Here is a 16,586-nt window from a genome sequence, read left to right as displayed (position 1 = left end):
GGTTGAAGTCCTCTCTGTATAGATATGTGTGCATGCTGTAGGTCTGGTTGAAGTCCTCTCTGTATAGATATGTGTGCATGCTGTAGGTCTGGTTGAAGTCCTCTCTGTATAGATATGTGTTCATGCTGTATGTCTGGTTGAAGTCCTCTCTGTATAGATATGTGTGCATGCTGTAGGTCTGGTTGAAGTCCTCTCTGTATAGATATGTGTGCATGCTGTAGGTCTGGTTGAAGTCCTCTCTGTATAGATATGTGTTCATGCTGTATGTCTGGTTGAAGTCCTCTCTGTATAGATATGTGTGCATGCTGTAGGTCTGGTTGAAGTCCTCACTGAATAGATATGTGTGCATGCTGTAGGTCTGGTTGAAGTCCTCTCTGTATAGATATGTGTTCATGCTGTAGGTCTGGTTGAAAGGAAAACTACTGAATTGAGTTTTCTGTACTGCTCAGAAGAGAAAATAATATTTAAATAAAACACTATATTATAAAATGCAGATTGTTTCACAAATGCTCATCTTCTCTCTCCAGATGCAATCAGAAACACTTAAATCCATCCCCTGCTGTCCCTGGGCCGCCTGTGACCACTTCTGCTCTCTGCACTGTTTGGTATTGTTTGTTCTGTTACACTAGTTATTTTTATTTATTTTATTTTGTATTTACAGAAATATTAGTGTTATTACCATTTTATAAATGTTTGTCTATAAGTATTTTTTATTTTTTAAATAAAGACATTCTATTAAATATAAAGCTGTAGGCCAGTTTTCTTAAGTTGATGAATATTGTCTTTGTGGTCAAACTGTCTTCAATATAAGGGGCAACTGCTGAAATCTTGCCTAGGGCACCAAAATGGCTAGGGCCGGCTCTGGGTTGTAGACTGATCCTGATTCAGTACTTAATTGGCAAGTTGCACTATGAAGCCAGTAGGGGGCGTCAGATAATCAATAAGGTACATGTATCTATATTTCACGGTTTAATCTGTTTGGGTTACATTGAACAAACCGCCCCAGATTCTGAACTTTCCTTTCCTTCATATTAAAAATAAAATGAATATCTGAAGACCCTTATTTGTAGTATTACAGACAAGCGGCAATGAACGAAGCCAATGTGGAAGTGCAAAATCCTGCAGTTTGTCAAGTGTCCGCTTGAGGCTGGCTCCAGGAACACAGGAAGTCAAATACACAACATGTTCAAAATAGACTGTTTCAGAGTTATAACAAGTTTACAGCCTCGTACAAAAATGAAATAGGTCTGATTGGTTATTGTCATCAAGGGCACACACTGTACATCGATCCCATTATCCCATATGCTCTTCTGTAAAGCATCTCAAGATAACACTTGTTATGAATCGGTGCTATACAAATAGTGATTGATTGATTGATTGATCATGTTTTAAACAGGGTCACAACAGTTAAACAATGGAAACAACAGGATCAGTCTGAGAGGCATAAATCAGAGGGTTGTATTGAGAGACATTAATAATAAAAGTAATGCAGAATGTACCTGAAAGAGTGATATATTTTTGGACTTGTATAGCTCATATATGGAAGCCAAGTTTCTTCTCTCTTCAAATCTGCAGTGAGCCTAGGACAGAGAAAGACAAATGGACATTACCAATTTTAAAAATCTGAATTACAGTATCTAAAGTCAAAAAGTGTATCTGATGTAGTACAATGCTATTTAAATAAAAGGTGGAAGGGGCCTCAGGGCAGGCGGCCATGTGGTTCCTGTGTGTTGTTCCCCGCTCTCCCCCTCGATTCCCGGCTCTGTCCACGGCCCTGTCTCTCTAATGAAGCATAAAAACGGCACAAAAATAAATGTTTAACAAATAAATATTAAAAATCATGAAGTGAAATAAATAATGTGTGTGCTTTCCTTCACCTTTACAACACAACATGTAACAAGCATTGACACACAGGCAGCCCATCTTAGTTTAGAGCCCACTCACCACAACAAGGTGCAGGCCATGAGTGGGGACACGGGACAAGACATACTTGGCAAACAAAACAAACTCAGACAGGACACATGCAAATACAATGAAAAACATATGTGGACACAACAAATGCAATAGAACTATAAATGTACAATATTTACATTGATGAACAGAGGAATTTACATTTTTATTTATAAACTTATGGATTTTTTTATCTTTTATTTGACATGTATTGTATTCAAATACTTACAAACTCTAAAATGTGCAAACCTACAAAACCTATGTTTTCTCTCTTTCTGTAGAACAAAGGGGAGTTTTTATTTATTTATTTTATAACTTATATGAACTTTAAACTCTAAAGTGCAAACATGCCAACAGACTTTGCTTAGAACAATTTGTTAACTTATTTAGATACCGCAGTAAAAAGTTCACTTACATTTATATTTAAGAGGATCAGTGGGGAGAGGCTTCTTCTCTATGATTCAGTCCTGTTTATGCAGACTGTAAATCATAATGATCAGTTGTTTAAAGCAACATATCCTCTTATTATTTGCCGTAAAAGTGGATCTAGAGTAACTTTGCAATACCAGGAGGAGGCCATTTTCACCAATACATGAATATGATTTACTTCAACACGTGTCAAACATATGGCCGTGCAGATGTGTGAAAAGATCTTTCACACCACATTCTGCAAGAACTTGGATAACAATGGTCGATGTGATTCCACGTCCACAGGGAAGCTGACCTCCTTCATATCCTCCTCTGAATGCATTTCTCAGTCATCAAACACACAGACACCATGCCTGGTGAAGGTTTCTGGAGACCACCTCTACTCTTCTGACAAATAAAACTGTGTGCAGCGCCATCAGTTGTTAAAGCCTGTGAGCACAGTAAGCAGGTGATCTTCTCTTTCATCTTTACTACAAATCCTGTAATGTAGTTGATTACTGCCTCTTTGTATTCAGACAGGCAGGGTACATCTGGGAGGTCAGGGATGGTATCATCTTCTGGCACTTCCACCTCAACCAGCTGCACTTCCATTCTTCGTGCAACATTTCCAGCTGCAGGTGTTGAGTCGAGAATGTGGGTGTTGTCTCAAAGTAAACAGTTGCCTGTGCCTGTTTTCACTTGATGCCTCACATGTAGACGTTTGTAGGCCCCCCTGAACTGCCTGGCATTGGGGTTCTTATTGTGGCCACCCCTAGCTCTTACGGCAGAAAAGAAGAGCTCCAAGTGGTCCTGACTGAGTTTGTAGGTCAGAAGATACCTGCATGGAGCTTCAGCTCTCTCAACAAGGTCATGATAGATGTTGAGTGCACTTCTGCCATTAGCAATGAAGCCATATATAGCAGTCTTCTTTTTTTGTTGTGTGAAGAGGCACCATCTTGTCGGACAGCTGGACCTTCAACCCACAGAGCAAAGTTTCTGCCTGCTTCAAGATGTTCTCAGTCCGATCTTTGGTTGATGGCTTCTTGGCGCTTTGAAACCTTTTCCAAGGGGATTTCAGGTATTGAGCACATCAAAAGCTGCATCTACAGTGCGCACAAAGTGTGCGGTAGCAGCGCAACCCTTGAACTCCTCCAACTTCAACCCTTGCTCACAGAACTCCATAGCATCTGCCACACTGCTGCTAAAGAGCTGTGCTGCCAGATGGACTTTCATTTTTTGTTTTCTCCACTGTATGTGAGCCATCCTTAGCTTGTTGCCAAGTCGAAGACCTTCTTTCTCTTGGAGATTGTTTGGAGCTTCAAAATATTTCAACTTTATCTTTCTTCCGTCTTCACTCTCAAATTCCAGTGAAGTCGCAAAAGCATTACGAAGAAGCTTCAGCATGTGGCATGCATCCAGGAGTACATTTACTTTTTGTGTGGGATTCTCTGGATGAAAAAAGTAGGGCTTCATGTTGTTGATATTTAGGTCAGCTCCAAGTTCCCTTATCATGGCCAAGTTGCTTGATGGGGCATCACACGTGAGTGAAACAACTTGGATACCAACCTCATGAAGCCTGCTTAGGCTCTCCCTTATAATGTTTGCCTTCTCTGATCCATCCATACCTGTGATAAGAAAGTATGTGATGGGAATTTTCCACGACTCATTTACAGCCACAACCATGAGGACCAAGGCCTGGGTGGCTAATGTGTTGTCAATTTCACCAGTGCCTATGTCGACATAGCCATGAAATTGATCCCCTGAAAATTCAGTCATATTGTGGATGTACATTTCATCCATCATGAGAGCACAGATTGTTTCTTTTCTCTTATGTTTGCCTGTACATGACCTTTTAGTGTTGTAAAAGATGCTACAGTAAATCCTGGATCAGCTGTGTGGATGGTGTGACTGTGTGGTAAAGCTTTATTAAAGTTGTCACGCACATACTCATATGCCTTTGGAGAGTAAAAGTGCAGTGTGGTGGCAAACTGCTTCAGCTCCTCTGAGTACTTAGCTGACTTTTTGCCCTGTTGTATCTTCCGCAAAATGTGTTTTGGTACTTCATCAACTGACTTGAGCAAAGATGCACATTGACTTGATATCAATAGCTTCTTCTTCAGTTGATTGATGACTTGTTTTAAGGAGCATATTTTTTTCTTTAAACGCCTGGACTTCTGGCATTTTCCTCTCAGCTTCTTCCTGTATTTTTTTAGGATCTCTTCAGTGGCCTGATTTCTCTGTTTCAGAGATCTCGGAGACTTCAGGTTGTAGCAGTGATCCTCTTGAATGTCAAGTTTTGCTTGTGTTGATGTTGTTGCTTGATAACTATGATCTTCTATATTTCTATCCACTGTTACAGCAGTGTCAGCCTGACAGATGTCAATGCTAAGAGGGACATTGTTAGTCAAGATGGCATTGCTGTAATTGGCAGCAGAAGTCAAGCTGATGTAGCATTGGTCAACTATTGAATCCTCTTTATTGTCACCAGAAACCCTGCGATTTGAAAATGACGGGGGATTTACCTTGGTGTCACAACTATCAAAAATCCTGTGTTTAGCACCAGTCAGACGGGACCTCAAATGATGACTTGGAAACAGAGTAGGGACAGATGTGGTCTTTAGGTAACGATTTCCCCACAGACAGTAAGAAGTAAATCATTTTCCCAAAATCACATTCATGTATCCACAAACATGATGCTTGTTTGTCACTTGTTTATGTAATTAATTATCTAAGCTTTGAGTCCATGCTGAAGGCATGCTCTTCAAAATGAACACTGCAAAGACGAGATGATGGTATAGGTCTCCAGTCCTTCCGTCTCATGTTCACCACCCACTGCTCCAGTCTGCCTGTGTCACCACCACCTAAAGGAAAACTGTGCAAAAATATAATAATAGAGCTTCATATTATTTATCAAATGATGTACTGTGTGCAATGCAAAGTATAAATCATTTTGTCAGCCATATTTCCTTAACAGTAATTTAGACAGCTTGGTTACATAAGGGGTTTAAATGAAAACTATTGTGTTGATTATTGTCTAACTCTGTGTTTTGTGTATGTATGTATAGCCTTTATCCTTAGCCTTAGGCCCTTATGATGCCGATTACACAATATAAACTTTCTGCCCCCTCAGACCATATAAACATACTGTATACAAAACTATTACAGAAATATCATTGTCCCATAAACTTCACACATGAAAATGTCTGGATATTTTTGAATGATCTAAAACACAAGTGACTGAGATCTCTTGCTGATTGAGTTTGCCATACCTCTAAAAGCGAAAGGCTTTTGAATCATAGACTCAATAAGTCGATTGATCCTTCTACTAACTCTGCCTACCCGTGTCCTGACTACCTGATCTGTAGCTACAGGTGGGTGTCCTTGTGAGCCTATATCCTGAACAATGTCTGCCATGGGCACCTGAATGTCAGTGAAAGGTACTTCGTCTGCTTGAAATGACATAGTCTGTGTCGCCACCAACATTTATTAAATGGGACTGGGTTTCTGAGTTGGGTTCTACAGCTAAACTGTCAATGTCACTGTCTCTGTCAAAGTTGTCATTTCCACTGGGAGAACAATGATCCAGATCCTATGTTCAGGTGAGTGCCTTTCCGTTTCTTGTTGTGTCCTCTGGCTTGTTTGTCCTGTTCTTTGCATGCGTTTGGGCTATCCTTGCTGCTTCGTGAAGATGTGACATGAGCGTTTTCACGTAGGTTTTATGATCAACAACCACAGGGTCGTGCAGTACCTGTTTGAACATCACATCCACAGGGAGCCGTGGGATTCGGCCAAACATGAGCTGGAAAGGGGCATATCCTGTGGTCTCATGTACTGTCGCATTATATGCGAATGTCAGAGTCTGTATTTGTTGAGGCCATTTGTGTTTCTCTTTCAAAGGTAAGGATCTGAGCATGCTGCCCAGAGTACGATTAAATCTTTCAGTACCGCCGTTGCCCATCGGGTGGTACGATGTAGTGTGCGACTTTGAAACACCTGACAGGCTGAGCAGTTCTGCTATAAGCTCACTCTCAAAGTTTGCCCCTTGATCAGAGTGGATTCGTTGGGGAAAGCCATAGACACAAAAGACATGATCCCACAGCTTTCTAGCTACTTCTTTGGAAGTCTGATTTGTGCAGGGAAAGGCATGAGCTAGCCTTGTAAAATGGTCTGTGAGTACAAGAACATCCACTGAGTGCTGCTTACTGTCTTCTGCGCTCCAGAAGTCTAAACACACTAACTCCATAGGGAAAGAAGTCCTAATACTTTTGAGAGGGGCTCGTGCCGAGGGGTCAGGTGTTTTGGCCAGAATGCATCGTTGACAGCACTTGACATATTCCTTCACATCAGACTCCATCTTTGGCCAAAATAACTGTTGTCTTCACAGGTGTTAAATCCTTGCTTGCCCTTGATGTCCGGCGATGTCATGGATACCATACAGAGCTTTTTCCTTGAGACTATCGGGCAAAACAAACTGATGTGTCCTCTGTTTACTAAGGGGGTCTTTTGTGACACGGTGAAGAACACCGTTTTGGATCTCAAGTCTGTCCCACTGCTTGATTAACATCACAGCTCTTGAATCAAAGCCTCCAGGCGTGAAAGAGCTTCGCTGAAGCTCCTCCAAAGTGAATACAGGAAGTGAGTCTTGTCCTTGTGATAATAGATCCTGAACAGACTGAAATAACTCCACAGCCCTAGTTTCAGCAGCTGAATCCCACTGGTCATGAACATCCAAGAGAGCCTTAACGGCCACCACGTCACACAGTGGTTTTATTGAATCAGTTTGCCGTGTCACAAAGCCATGAGGGCGTTCCTTAACTTGATGACACTAGACCTTAAGATGGAAGGTGTCTTGGATGCCTTCATACTTAACATCTTCAGCCTCATCAAGGAGTTGGCTGTACTGCTCTGTGATGAGCCGATGGCTGATTGTTGTTGCGAAGGGATACCTGCCGAGAGCATCAGCCACTGTGTTTTTTGTGCCAGGTATGTGTTTCAGGTCGAATGTGTAAGGGGCAAGCATCAAGCTTGGGCTTTGTCATGATATGTGAGTGGGTTGTTATCTGTCCATACTGCAAATGAGTGTCCTCTTAACCAATGGCTAAATTTCTCGCACACACTCCATTTCAAGGCCAGGAACTCAAGCCTGTGAGCTGGGTATTTCTTCTGAGAACTGCTCAACTGGGTCTTACTAGCAAATGCAATGGGGTGTGCTTTCTCTTGTCCAGCTGGTACTTGAGATAATACAGCGCCGAGCCCATCAAGCGAAGCATCAATAGACAGAATCAGAGGCAGTGAGAAATCTGGGTGTGTGAGGACAACACAGTTTAAGAGACAATCTTTGAAGTTTGACAATGCTGCATCACATTCGTTAGTCCAATCTGAAGGTTTCCTGTATGAACCAGCATTTGCATTTGTCTTAGTTTTTCCCTTCCTTTTTTGTCCTGCAGTGAGAGCAAAGAGTGGCTTGGCTATGGAAGAGCAACTCGGTAAGAAGTGTTGGTAGTAGAATACCATTCCAAGAAAAGATTTGATCCTCTTCACTGACGGTGTGCAGCCATCATTTTCCATCAGGTCAGCCTTTGACATCTTTGTTATGACCTCAATCTTTGCCAGATCCACAGCCACTCCATTTCCATCTATGATGTGACCAAGAAATTTGACTGAAGATTGCATCAAATGGCACTTTTTAGGGCTCAGTTTGAGATTGTGGAGGCGTAGCCGTTGGAATACAACCTCAAGCCTCTCCAAAGCTTCCTCTTCAGTATCAGCAAACAAAAGCAAATCATCAAGATAACATAACAGACTGCTGAAGTTCAGATCGCCAAATATGCTGAGCATCATGCGCATAAATGAGGCAGGGCTGTTGCACAAACCTTGTGGCATTCTGTTATATTCATACAAATCCATTGGGGTCGTGAATGCAGTGTACTTCTTGTCTTCCTCTGCCATCGGGATGTTATAAAACCCTGAGGTAAGGTCCATTGTACTGAAGTAGGTGTTTCCACCCAGAGCACCAAGGCAGTCTGACTGATGTGGCAAAGGGTGTGCATCCTTCAGGGTCCTAGCGTTCAACCATCTGAAGTCGGTGCAGAGTCTCAGACTGCCGTCCTTCTTCCACACTAACACAAGTGGGGAGGCATACTCACTCACTGACTTCCTTAATATTTCCTGCTCTTCCATCACAGACAGGACTTGTCGCAGTTTCTGATAGTGGGCTGGTGGCACCCGGCAGTAAAGAAGGCTAAAGAATGGTCTCTCATCAGTCAGTCGGATGCGATACATGAAGCCTTTTGCCTCTCCACAGTCCAGTGCATGTTTTGAGAAAATGTCATTGTACTTTTCAAGCAGTTCGACCTACTTCTCTTTACCGTCCTGACCACCGTGGCACAGGTCGATATCAACATCGCTGAGGCCAACCTGTTTGAGCCGCTGGGTGAGATTGGAAGGCTTGGTATCATCACATTCGTCCTCTGTTCCTGCTTTTCCTGTTTGGTTAGTGCCCTGGAAAACTTCAAAATCCTCCACCGCTAGACAGGGAGACACATCTGCTAGCTTACTGTTTCTCTTCAGAGTGATAAACTTGTTAGACAGGTTAGTGACTTTCATGAGAATCCATCTATCTCCCCAGAGTGGTGTCACAACACGGCCAACCATCATGTTGCGTGGCATAGACTTGGAGGAGGTAGGCTCAACTATCACTGTGCTTCCTGGTGACATGGGGACATTACCTGGTAACTTACCCCATACAAGATGTTCTTGTCTTGCCAGCAGGGTAACTGATTGTTGGAGCTTGACTGTGCCAGTCTTTTCTGGAATCTCCTCCCCTCGCCACCTGGAGGAGTTTGCCATGAGGTCAAGAAACTGCTCACACTCAGGGAGAAGACTGCCACTGGAGACAAGACGCCAATAGTCACTAGTTATCTTCAGTTGGTGCATGAGAAATCTGATAACATTGGTTAAATGTTAAATGATTAAATCGTCACGTTGGCCTGGCACAACAAGGATTGGAACAACACAGGTTTCTCCATACAATTTCATCTCCACTTCATACATGCACTTGGGCTTGCCAAGTGATCAGCCACAGCCCACTAGTACGATTTCTTGAGTCAAGGGGATGGATTATGTGAGAACATTTTCACTCAACATCTTCTGTTCTGCCTTCTCACTTAATGTGCAGGCCATGGAACCAGAGTCAAGCATCCCCTGAATTTGAGATTTGTTGTTGATGCTGACGGGCGAGTAGAACAGTTCATCAAATGGACCGACTCTCTGTGTATTCTGAGCTATGACTGAGCACCAGTTGGCACAGCTGCGCATGCTTTTATGTAGTGTTCTTCAATATTGTTACTGCTGAGGGTTTCTTCATTAGTGCCCACACATCCCCTCTCCCAATGCGGACCAGTTAGTTTAAAGGCTGCGAGTTCAATGGTTGGGGGGAATGCTGAGAAGGCAGGCGATGAGGGCAGTTTCTGTTTATATGATTTGGCTCGAAGCACGACAGACACAGGCCTGCAGTGTGCAGGGGTGGAGTGTCCGGTAGACTGGCAGACTCTACAGGTCCTCTGGTGGGTTTAGGAAGGAGGAAACTGCCTGTCTGTGGCCTGACTGTTCTGAGATAATGCACGATCAAAAAGACTTATCAGTGTTTTCAAGCAATTGTCATCACATGAAGGTCTGACTACTGGGTTATTCTCAACATGTACAGGGGACTCTCTGGATTGACATGTTGTTGGCTCATCAAGTGCAGGGGTCTGAACATGAACTGTAACAGGTTTAGAGCATTTTGATTTTGAAAGCACCTGTTCTCTTGTTTCAAGTTGATAACGATCAATGTGTTCTTGAATATCACTAGCCGTCCACTTATCTGGTGCTTTGAACTTAAAGACTGCAGCGAGTGCGGGATCTGGGCAGTGTTTAACAAACGTCATTGCAGCTTCTTGACATGGGTCCTCTATGTGTCGTCCTAGCCTTTTCAAACCCTCCTCTGCTGCATCAACTGCCTTATTCAGGCGAACCCAGTACTCAAAAGGAGTTTCTTTGGCCATGGGAATCGTGCTGTAGAAGTCGGCCATGGGCATACATGAATAACTCACCTCGCCAAAATGTTGTTTGAGAATGTTGTAGATGGCTTCTGGATTCTCCTGGGGCTTTAGTGAAAGGCTGCTTCTCAGAGTTATTCTAACAATGTCTTTAACTTTACCCATCAACTTCGACATTATCTCAGAATACTGTTCTTCGAGAGGTGTGGCTCGTTTCTTGAAGTAGGTTTTCATCAACTCTTCCCACTCACACAGTGTATTTGTCTGACCCATCTCCTCTGAAGATCGGCGGCTCTTTGACATCTGACTGTAGGACTAACTTGGCACCTGTCAGGGTGAGGTAAGTGGAGTCACTGAGTAACTGGCCTTCGCTGCTCTGAGCTTGTGCGCCGCCACTACTCTATTCTCTACATTCCTCCTTTAACTGATCCCTTATAGTTTGTCCTACCTGCTGAGCAATGTGCGTTATCAAGTCATTCAATGCTGAGTCAGTTGCAGCTGAAGTGTCTGAAAGTGAGTTACCTTGCTGGAGACTAGCTGCTGTGCGGTCAAGTATGCGAGTTGAACAGAAAGCAGGAGAGCCTGCAATATTTGCATTTCTAACTGGTGTAACAGGTAATCTACCTCTTCCAAAACCAGTAAAACTGTTAACTGGAACTTTGTCATCATCCATTTTATAATAATAATAATAATTTATACTTTATTGATCCCGCGAGGGGAAATTCGTTTTTACACTCTGTCTAGTTAACATGCTACACAAACATAGGCTGAAATACACACACATGCACAAACAGGATCCTATGGACATGCACTAATGGAGAGGTCTCAGAGTGAGGGGGCGGCCCACAGCGGGCGCTCCTGAGCTGGTGAGGGGGGTTGGGTGCCTTGCTCAAGGGCACCTCGGCAGTGCTCAGGAGATGATCTGGTGCCTCTCCAGCTACCAGACCAATTTTCAGACTTGGTCCGTGCCGGGACTTGAACCGGTGACCCTCAGATTCCCAACCCAAGTCCCTACAGACTGAGCTACTGCCGCCCAAAAAAAAATTTTTTTGTCAAAAATGTAATTTTCAAAGCACAATATGAAACTTAAATATGCACATATCTACTGAGTCATTAGATTCCCTTTAAAGCAGAAATTGTGCAACGAAAACAATATTATATTACTAATTTTCTTTTCTTTGTAACAGTATAAGCATGTGTACTGAACATAAACATGTGTAAAGCAGCACAAGACGAACAAATCTGAAACGGCGTGGATCCGGGTCACGGCACCACTGTAGCCGGTCTGTCTTGACACTCAGTGTCCTACGAATATGTCTCTGCGTTGTGTTGTGTATGATGAAACGAAGACCAAAAACTTCCTTGCCAACTGGATCAGATTTATTTTCATATCATCTGTGTAAAATAAAATATATTCAGTACAGAAACTTCAACGACTGGGCTTAAACATGCACACCTCTCCTCAGCGGGGTCTCAGGCCGTCTGACACAATGCATACAGGTGTCCTGTGACATTCTTTTATAAACGAGAACAAAAACTAAATCAAAAGTATAAATTGTATTTCAGCTTATTTCTTACTCAACAGTGGCAATTTTGTGTTTTTGTCAAAACCGAAAAAGTAATTAAACAGCTAAGCTAATTGTAAACTGTACACTTGATCACAAATAATTTGTGATCAAATATATCTGTAAACAACAAGAACAAAGAGAGAGCTCACATACCTGTGTAAAATAAAATACATTCAGTACAGCAACTTCATACGACTGGGCTTCAACATGCACACCTTTAAAGGGGAGAAGAAAATACAGCGGACCACAAGAGAAACCACATGGATGCTCTATCTTAAAGTTAGCCTAATTAGCATATACAAACTAAGTGCTGTACGACAAATAAAACTCTTCAAATACATTAACCAACAGTTAACATAACTTAAAACGTCAGTGAGCCTAACGAAGTATAGTTGAACCACTATTTATCATGTTTTTCCCGTGTTTTAACACTTTATGAACTGGAGCACATTTAAACACTCACCTCTCCTCAGCGGGGTCTCAGGCCGTCTGAGGAGAGAACCGCGAATCTACAGGATGTGACATCTTCACAGCAGACTCCAAAATAAAATACAAAAAGTAAATATAAAAATATTCATATTTGAAAAAGATATGACAAAATGTAAATATGACTTAAAGGACGGACTTTTGGTGAATTATAAATCATTTTGACAAAGCATTTTAACGCACCTGTTACACCAACATAAAATCATGCATTCCTGTAAACTGAGATTGAATTTTTGAGTACATGCTTTCAACTTGTAATTTTTGTATTTGTACACCAGATGGTGCCACTTTTCCTGTATGTGTGTGGGTGTGTGTGTGTGTGTGTGTGTGTGTGTGTGTGTGTGTGTGAGGGACTCCTGATTAATTATAACTGAGTGGTATCAATTGTTTTACTCTTTTAGATTTCCCAATGTGATCACTGTCAAAAGAAGAAGGCTTGTCTAAAGGAGAAAATGCAGTACAAACCCATACAGGTGAATAATCTCATTAAATTGAACATGCTGCTTAACATGGATAAGTATTAGTTTATGTAATGCTTTCGTTTGCATTTAAGGTGTCAGAGCCCATTGAACTCGTGGGACTGGACCTTGTCGGTCCATTGAAGCGCTCCAACAGCGGATACGTATACATTTGCGTCATGGTGGACTATTTCACCAAATGGATGGAAGTCTATCCTCTCATGAGTAAGAGGGCTGAGGAAGTGACAGTGTGCATAATTGACTTTTTTTATAAGTACGGTGCACCAAAACGGATCCTGACTGACCGGGGAAAATAATTTGTCAACAAAGTAAGTAGAATAGTGAGACATGTAATAACTGTTTCTTTACACTGCAACAACAAAAAGTTCTTCTTTTTAATATCCAATGCATATTCTAGACTAACCAGGGATTGTGTGAAAAGCTTGGCATTGCCAGAAGCCTCTGTGCACCATACCACCCCCAAACAAATGGCTTGGTTGAAAAACTTAATGGCACGATTCAAGGGTGACAATACACTTTTCTACATGTTTGTATTTATCCTCTCTTATCATGTGTATGTATGGAGAATGACAGTATTCCAATTCCAGGGCTTTGAGAAAAATGGTGCATGACCACCAAAGCGACTGGGAAAATTACATCAAACCTACTGTGTTTGGACTACGCACCAAAAAACAAATAACAACAAAATATTCTCCTTATTTTCTCATGTATGGAAGGGAGGCCCGTTACCCGTCTGAAATTCCAGTCATGTGTAAGGTATGAGATGGCATTTCCCTGCTGTTGGAGCTGCTTTGGCAACCATATCTATTTATTTGCTATTATGTGTACTTGTGTTTATTTATCTAAAACTATGTTACAGATAAGTGATGAAAAAGTCAACTATCTGATTGAAAACGAGGATGTATGCAAGCGCACTTCCAACCTTCAAGATGTGTACACTCAAGTGGAGGCCAATATTACAGCAGCACAAGCAAGGGTGCGGAAAAGGAAATTATCAAAGGGCGGAGATGATAGCTTTGTGGTGGGGGACAAAGTATTACGAAAAAATATCTGCCAAGAACAAAGAAAGGGGGGAAATTAGCAACTGATTTCTTTGGTCCCTTCACAATCATACACATTGATGGGAAAAGTGCTGATCTAAATTCAACAAAAGGAAAAACCATCTCAAAAATCAACATTGACCATCTCAAGAAATATGTGGAACCAGAGCCACGAATCCCAGCAAAATGGATTGCCACTATTTCATCTGCCCCTTTAGCACTGGAATCCAGCTCCTTGAGATGTCCTAGCATTCCCCAATCCCCAACTTGCACACAATCGAGTCCACAATCAGACCCCCTGCCCTCCAGTCTCCAGTCATGTGACATAAGTGGCTTTGAACAGTCAACTTCAGTCACCCCAGAGGAGTGTAAGTATATATCAATACAACAGCAACATCCTACATATGCACTCAGTAGGCTTTCTTAGAAATTGATGCTACATTAAATGACAAATGAGGCCTCTGTAAATAACTGTCTTCTAATTCTCAGTAATAGCTGAAATCTTGTCTGGTAAAGTCGGTCCATACAAGTTATTTGCCACAGAACCTGTAACATATAGCCCCGGGAAGGCAGCTAGAGAGTGAGGTAAATTCATGCATGAAATATTTACAGTTCGATCCTTATATATTTTTGAAGGCAAGAATGTAACCACATATTTGCCTCTAGGTTTTAAATGCATTCATTCATGCCACCATTGGGAAGGTACAAGAGGAAACTGGGAGAAAGTTTTATCTAATTGACTCCTTTCAAATGACTGAAATGTGGCAAGGATCATTCAGGGGATTAAACAAGGTGATTATGTTCATACATTTTAACAATACATTCAATTATTCATTCATTCATTATGCATGTTTCTTTTCAGCTTGACCCAATGGCCTACGATGTCCTCGTAGGACCAGTCTGTGACAAAGGGCACTGGACACTTGTGGTGAGCATTTAAATACACTACCATAGAGTATTTATAGAACCATGTGTAGGAGAGTCCAGACTTGTGTGTGGTACTCTAGCATGATAATGTGATCATTCATCTGATTTACATGACTTCACGTGTACTGTGAAGGTCATTTATCCAAAGGAGAAGTGGGCACTTACTGAAAAAGGTTTCTTAAGAGTGATTGGTACAGTTGACTCAAATAGCATGCAGCAGACAGGGCCTGCAGACATTACAACAATTCAAAAAGAAATGTCCCTCTCTGATGTTGAGGACCCCATAAGTTATGGGGTCCTCAACATCCAGGGAAGCGAGGCAATCATTGACCTTTTGACCTTTTGACCTTTTTTTCATAGTTAAATTACAAACTTTTTTTTGTAAGACTTATTTTGTGGCTTTTTGTACCTTTATTGGAGAGACAGGACAGAGGTTAGAAATGGAAATTAGGAAAAGAGAGCGTTAGGAATGACATGCTGAGAAGGAGCCAGTAATCTTTAAATTATTTGGCAGGAGAGTAAAGGAGACAAAACAGTGAATTCATAATCAGACAACATAACTATTAACACTGCTGGAGTGGAGTGTCTTTGAGGAGCATGCCTCCTGGTCTACTGTTTAAAAACACAACTGAACTGATAAATGCTTTCTGATGGACTGACAGTCAGCAGGAAGAACATGTTGAGATGAAACGCCTCACAAAACACAATCTGCTATTCATCCATTTCCAGGTTAGGCTTTACCTCATTGATTTTGGAGTTGCTGAGTTGGATAACTAAGTAGGGTTATGCCAAGCTGCAGTGGAATCTGTCCATTTTAATATTTTATGGCCAAGGCTTCTAAATAAAGCATGGTGGGAAACACTGGTTCAAAGAATTGTGAAGGTTTTTTAAGAAGTCCAGTTTCTCTACAGGGTCCGAACAACAAAATCAAGTCAAAGCTTTAGACAGCAAGACTTATGCAATTATTACTTGTTCATTCAGCAGTATTATTATTTATCTAAAGCATTGCACAAGCGGACCAACAATTTTGGCCATTTAAAGCAAACTTCACAAAAAGAACAGGTTTCAAAATAGATGTAAAATATTTGACACAAGACAATTACGGTCATGGCTGCACAATGTCTCAACAAAGAATATGTTTTGTGAATGTTTGACTTTTTTTGACATTACATCCTGAGTTTGATACTAAGGTACATAATAACATGAATGATGTAAAACAAATATTTAGTTTAAATAAATGAACCTCGGTTTATTTGCATCGAGAAATGTCCAGAACTGACCAAACCTGTCTGTAGTTCCAGGCACTGAAATGCCTTCAGATAGCTGCCAAATGGGCTCTCACATTCTCTAATTCTCTAATCTAGATATTGTTTTGTTCTCTATTGTTTTAACTTTGAATGAATGTTGCCTCTACAACCTCGACCCACAAGAGGGAGCAGCTGCACTTTAATGACCGCTATGAATAGAGTTTGTGTTTGCTCTGATTTATTAAATTATAGCTTTAAGTTATTCATTCATTTTAAAGACTGTTGAACTGACATTTATTGAAATAATGAAGTTGATTTACTTAAGGCCTATATTTGTCATTTTTTAAGAAACGCTTCAAGCTAAAGTTAGCTTGATTGTAATGCATTTTAAATCTCTTTGCCCCCCCCTCCAGTCAAGTGTGTGTGTCTGCAGCCTACAGTT

Source organism: Labrus mixtus, chromosome 18 (assembly GCF_963584025.1).
Source record: "Labrus mixtus chromosome 18, fLabMix1.1, whole genome shotgun sequence".
In the NCBI taxonomy this organism is placed as follows: domain Eukaryota; kingdom Metazoa; phylum Chordata; class Actinopteri; order Labriformes; family Labridae; genus Labrus; species Labrus mixtus.
The sequence above is the reverse complement of the archived record's forward strand: the minus strand, read 5'-3'. Positions refer to the sequence as shown.